The 5,965-nt window shown below is 49.5% G+C and overlaps 1 long non-coding RNA gene across 2 annotated transcripts in view; it reads right to left on the minus strand.

Moving 5' to 3' along the window:
• LOC117803491 overlaps positions 1-3,843 on the minus strand; it is a 19,533-nt gene extending 15,690 nt beyond the window's left edge. For both annotated transcript variants that reach the window (XR_004627433.1, XR_004627432.1), the window contains exon 1: positions 3,211-3,843. This is a non-coding gene — a long non-coding RNA (uncharacterized LOC117803491). The remainder of the gene's footprint in view (positions 1-3,210) is intronic.
• Between the last annotated feature and the right edge of the window lie 2,122 nt (positions 3,844-5,965).

A 5,965-nucleotide genomic window follows, 5' to 3' on the forward strand; every position in this document is an offset into this window, starting at 1 on the left:
CCCCACGTCCACACCCCCGCCTGTACCCCCAGACCCACACCCACACCAAATTCCAGCTGTCCTATTCTTTTATCTACAGGCAGGTAGATGTATTACAATATCAGATCACACCTAAAACAGCAAATAACTCTCTAACCCCCTTAAATGTCCAGTATATTTTTTAAAAATGATTTTTTACCTTCTCAGGCGGTTGAAAAAAATCAAAAGAGCAATAGTCCATGACACATGAAAATTACATGAAATTCCGATTTCAGTGTCCGTAAATAAAGTCTTACTGGACACAGACAAGCGTTCCTTACGTAGCGGGGCTTCCGTGCTGTAGCCACAGAGCTGAGCAGTAGTCGTGGGAACAGTGTGGCCACAAAGCCCCTCGGACCCCCCGGCAGGCAGCGATCGCCAACCCCAGCCCTGTTCTGTACTCGTCACTGCCCCCAGCCCGGAGGGAGCTCTGCCCCCCAGGCCTGCCTGACACTGTGCGGCCCCCCTCCGTGGCCACCAAAGCGAGAGGCAGCTGCGGAGCCCAGGGTGAGGGTGCTGGTGGCCGTGCTGGCCACGGGCTGCGCTGCCACCAGAGGGAGCCACGCCATTCACGACTGGAAGCCACTGAGCTCTCAGTTTGGACTCAGACTCCCCCTGCTCACGCATGCCCTGAGCTCCAGGATGGCCTAGGGCCATTCTGGCTGCCAGGGGCAATTGTCAAGCACTCTTCTTCAATCTGTAAAGATTATTACAGCGGTATCTCTATTTCCAGAACCTCTGAGTGTCACCCCGGCCTGAATATGCACGTACTTAATGACAGATTCTAGGCTCTCAAATACCTTCAGCATTTGTGGGGTTAACCACTGAGCTGACCCAACCCCCTGTCCTGTGGAACGTGAAGGAGCTCGGACCCTCCTGACACCCCCTTTACAAGACTTCAGAGGGGAGACTTGGCGTGTGTGGGTAACCCAGAAAACGAAGCCTGGCTGTAGCTGGAGCCCCAGGACCTAAGCCCACCTCACGGTGAGCGCCGTCCTTACTGGTCCCCAACGTCACAGGCGTCCCACCAAGGAGCTCTTGGGCACCCCCCACCCTATGCCAAGACTCGGTTCCCTTNGATCCCATAACGCCGGGATCACGCCCTGAGCCGAAGGCAGACGCTTAACCGCTGTGCCACCCAGGCGCCCCCAACCCACGACTTTTAATATCACTATAAAAATGCACGAATAGGTCAGTAAGGAAGAGAAAGCAGCCCGGACATTTTGTGCAGCAGGAGAAGTAACACAGGCAAGAGGGCGCTGTCCACCCTTGGGAAGGAGAGAAGGGAGCGTGGCTCAGAGCAGCAGAAATGACTCCCAGGTGCCTGATTTGTAACCGGCGTTCCTGTAATCAGGGGTGGAGGTGACAGACACAGACCCCTGCCTTTGAAAGAGGAGTTTTATTATCTACAGACCCCAAGAGAAGGGGCCACGTGGAAGAGTACAAAATTCAGACGGGAGGAAGGTGTGAGGGGAAGCAGGACACAAGCTTCTACTCTGGGTTTCCATAGGGAAGGCAAGGCATGGTTCGCACAGGGAGGGGTCAGCAGCTCCGGGTAGGGCAGTCGGAGTAATTTCGGTGGGCTGTGAGCCAGCAGGGGGGCGTCCAGTTGGCGCCTGGCCCTGGGTCCAGGAAGGATTGGGAGATCTTGGTTTGGCATTTGAGTTAGAGGAAGGAGGTGGTTGGGGACACGGGGTGTGGGTTGGCCGGTGTGCATGTGAAAGGTGTGCTCCTAGGGGACTCGTGGTCTAGTTTAGGGGTCAGCCAGCCCTAGAGGGTCAGTCTCTCCTGGCCAGCAAGGTCCTCAAGAGGTCCAAGCACCATAAAATATAGCATGATTAATACACAGGACATTTCACAACTAGGTCAGAGTGGTGACCGGGGGAGGGAGGGGTCATTCGTCTTTTGAATTCAAAACCGCATCACAGTGGTAAAGCCCAAGGAGCAGGACTCGGGGGTCAGAAAATTTCTGCTTCCACTGAGAAGCACAGCGGCCACTGTCTCTGAACACACAGAGGTGCGGAGAACGGAGAGTAGAGGACACTTGCAGAAAACCTTACAGGTCCACAACTCTATCTGCCAGTGAGGAAAACTCTAGCAGGAGAAAGTTTACTTACTTTCTGCCTTCCAAAGGCCACACGAATGGCCCTCCTCTCCCAACAAGGCAGAAAAGCAGAGCCGACTTAGTGCGGCCCGACCCAGGCAGAGGGGTGGACAGTGTGTACGGTACAGACGTCGGATGTCAGGCAGAGCAGGTCAGCCTGTGTCTTGGAGAGGGGACAGGTGAGGCAGCCACAACGGCCCAGGGCTTGAGGAGTTTCTAAGCGTAGCTGGGAGGGGACGACTGGGGGGCTTGGCCGTGGCCCTGAGCTGACAATTTCCTGGGAATTAGAGGCCCTGCAGGAGGATATATTCAACAAGCAGTGTGGCAGATGGGAGACGACGTGCAGCAGGCCCTGGGGACGTGGGCTGTGGGGTGGCAGAGTCCTCGGATATGTTACTTCAGGAACGAGGGTTAGATGCAGGGTGAAAAGCCAGGGTCACAATTCAGGCAGACGAAGGTCCGCCCTCATCCTGCCTAACACGTAAAGCCAAGCCTTGAAAGGACTACAGATACCCCAAGCAGCAAAGGAGCCCACGTGTTAGGGCTGTCGCTCTGTTTCGGGTGATGACCACTAGTGAAACCTGTACACTGTCTTCGGAGAGTACGCAGAGCTATTATCAGAGTCACGGACCACCTGCTGTCCTCATGTCGCTTCATACCATTCCATGTTAATCTAAATTATTTTCATATTTCATGGTACTAGGATGCCCTCGACCGTCAGTATGACACTACTGTAGGTTCCCTTTAGGAAAGGAAAACCTGACAAATGCACTACAACACAATATTTATCCCTTCGTGTTGTAGCTTTTCAGAGTCCTCTTAAACTACACATACGTGTCAATCATCAATCTTGTGACTCAAGGAAAGATAAATTTAAGAGAAACAAGTTGGTTATGGATTCTGAAAACTTCGTAAAGCTGCTGTGACCCCTCCAAGTCAACTGTCACAGACCTCGTCACTTCCACCGGTGGCGGCCCCTGCTCTGGTCTGCGCTGCGGAGATGGCAGGTTATCTCCCCAAATCCACCTGCCATGGAGCGGACACGCTGTCACCAGCAAAACGCACCTGTCCCACTTGGGAATACTTACCGCGAAAGGCTGCGCTGGCGGTGTCTTCCTTCTTCTGAGAAGTCACTGTAGGATGGGAGGAAGAGAGGGGTCCCCTTCCCAGATCCTGCCCCCATCCTCTTGTGGTGGATAAAACGGTGGCATTTCCGGCGGGAGCCTGACAGTGAGCAGCGGGGAGCTGGAAGGAACGCGGGTCCCTGTTCCCATCACGGATCCGCCTTGGAGCGCCTACCTCCGGTGTCTTTCAGTGAGAGAAACAAACTTCTATCTTGTTTCAGCCACGTTACTCTGCTGTTCAGCCTGTTCCTGCCTCAGGAGACTAAGCGAGCTCTAATCCATGCCTGCTGGCAGGTTTTCGTCCTTGGGAAACACAAGCTCTCCTACATCCTTACGTGAAAACCCGCATCTTTGTGCCTCCCATGATGGTACTTTTATTTCCCCAAAATACAGCCTCAAGAGTAGGATTTCTGAGGTCTGTAGATTTTTCATGTGAAGAAATTTTGTCAAATCGCTTTCCCAAAGGCTGTTTTGAAAAATCACTGATTGGGGCGCCTGGGTGGCTCAGTCATTGGGCGTCTGCCTTAGGCTCAGGGCGTGATCCCGGAATTCTGGGATCCGAGCCCCGCATCAGGCTTCCCTGCAGGAAGCCTGCTTCTTCCTCTCCCACTCCCCCTGCTTGTGTTCCCTCTCTCGCTGGCTGTCTCTCTCTCTCTGTGTGTCAAATAAATAAATAAAATCTTTAAAAAAAAAAAAGAAAGGAAAAGAAAAATCACCGATTAGTCTCCCTCCTTGTTGCCTTTTACTGGAATGGTATCTCCTTTTACTGCAATTTGTATTTCCATGACTACTAAGGACGGTGATGATCTTTTCTTATGTTTATTAGCCAAGCTGGATTTGCTCTTTCTGAGTTATGGGTTCGGTCTTTGCACATTTACTGTTTGAGTATGGAGCTTTTTCTTACACATGAGTAAGACACTTTCTCATCATTAATATTAGCTCAAGCTATCTGTAATTGTCCCCAATCTAGGGTCAATGATGCTACCTACTGCCATACACAATTTTAATTTTCTTAACATGTGCATATTTTATTTTATAGCTTCCAAGTTCCTATTTTGGTGTAAAAAAAATCTTCAAAAAACTTCAGTCTTTAATATATCTGGAATTTATTTATGCCATGAGGTAGATTTCCAATATTTTTTTTCCTAGATGGAGAGCCAGCCCTCTCATAGATCACTCCTCTGCAGTGATATGAAAGCACTCTATTTCTTACCTTCAGTTTTATTACCAGAGTACTTTCTTCTTGGCTTTTCATTTATTTTCATCGCAATATGTTTGACATACAACATTGTGTACATTTAAGGTATACAACATGTGAATTTGATACGTTTATATATTGTAATATGATCGCCATGTAGCAATAATTACCACCTCTATTGCATCAGGTAATTTTTGCTTTTTAGTGGTTGGGGTCATTAAAATCTAGTCTCTTAGCAAGTTTGATGATTCTGTATTCTCTATACTGTACATTAGAATCTCTAGGACTTATTTGCTACTCTCTCCAAGTTTGTCCCCGTAAACATCTTTTTTTTTTTTAAGATTTTATTTATTTATTTGACAGAGAGAGAGAGAGACAGCCAGCGAGAGAGGGAACACAAGCAGGCGGAGTGGGAGAGGAAGAAGCAGGCTCCCAGCGGAGGAGCCTGATGTGGGGCTCAATCCCGGAATGCCAGGATCACGCCCTGAGCTGAAGGCAGATGCTTAAGGGCTGAGCCACCCAGGCGCCCCTGTCCCCGTAAACATCTGACCTGCCCCTCCCTTCTGTCCGACCCCCACTGGCCTTTACCATAGAATTTTGGTGACAGTGCCTCTGAGTCTCAGTGTTCAGAATGGCAGACCCCACACCCGCACCATTATGTTTTTCACATTTTTGGCCATGTTAATACTAAGAATTTCATTTAATTTACACATCTTGGGGATTGATATTTGATTATATTAACTATTCTAAACCAAGAATAGGCCATATCGTTCCATTAACTCAGAACACATCTTTTGCCCTTCGGAGGACTCTGTGCTTTTCTTCATTCGGGGTATGTATCATTCTTGTGAAATTTATTCCTAAGAATTTTACACTTCTGTCATTTTTTTGAACGGACTATTTATTCCCCTTTCCACTTCTAGTTGGTTATTCCTAATGGAGAGAATAGTTTTGCTTTCCATACACTTACCTTGTCCACATGACAGAAATTCCTGTTCAAATTCAAGTCATTCTTTGCTTTGTCCAATACAGTTGCTCGGCTGTTCCAGCTATACAGTCTTATCATCTGTGGAAAGAGCAAAGCTTAGCTCTTCTTGTCACATCTGTAGGGGACACAGGGCTCCCTCCGCCTTGGCAGCTGGCTTTCAGGCCGGAGAGAAAGGGACTTTTGCTTGGTTTTCCAAAGGCCACCAAGCCAGCAAGACATCTCAACTGTCAGGGTTCCATATGGCTCACCAGGCCGGGCCTGGACCTCCCAGCAGGGAGGTGTTGGGCGCCCTTCGAGCACATGGTGAGAAACCAGCTACACTTCCCATCTGTCCTTGGGAAGCGCCAAGACTGTGAAAGTCTGAAATGCGGCAAAGAACATGCAACTTTGCACCTTGCAAAACATGTTCCCTGGGAGTCAGATTTCCATTTCTAGGATGAAACTCCAGGAAGCCAGCGCTGTCATGGAGCTGTTAGGCTGGCAATGATGTGGTCAGTACAGTTGAAATCTAGAATCCGGGGCCACAGATGTAA

The sequence above is a fragment of the Ailuropoda melanoleuca genome, chromosome 8, assembly GCF_002007445.2.
Source record: "Ailuropoda melanoleuca isolate Jingjing chromosome 8, ASM200744v2, whole genome shotgun sequence".
Lineage (NCBI taxonomy): Eukaryota > Metazoa > Chordata > Mammalia > Carnivora > Ursidae > Ailuropoda > Ailuropoda melanoleuca.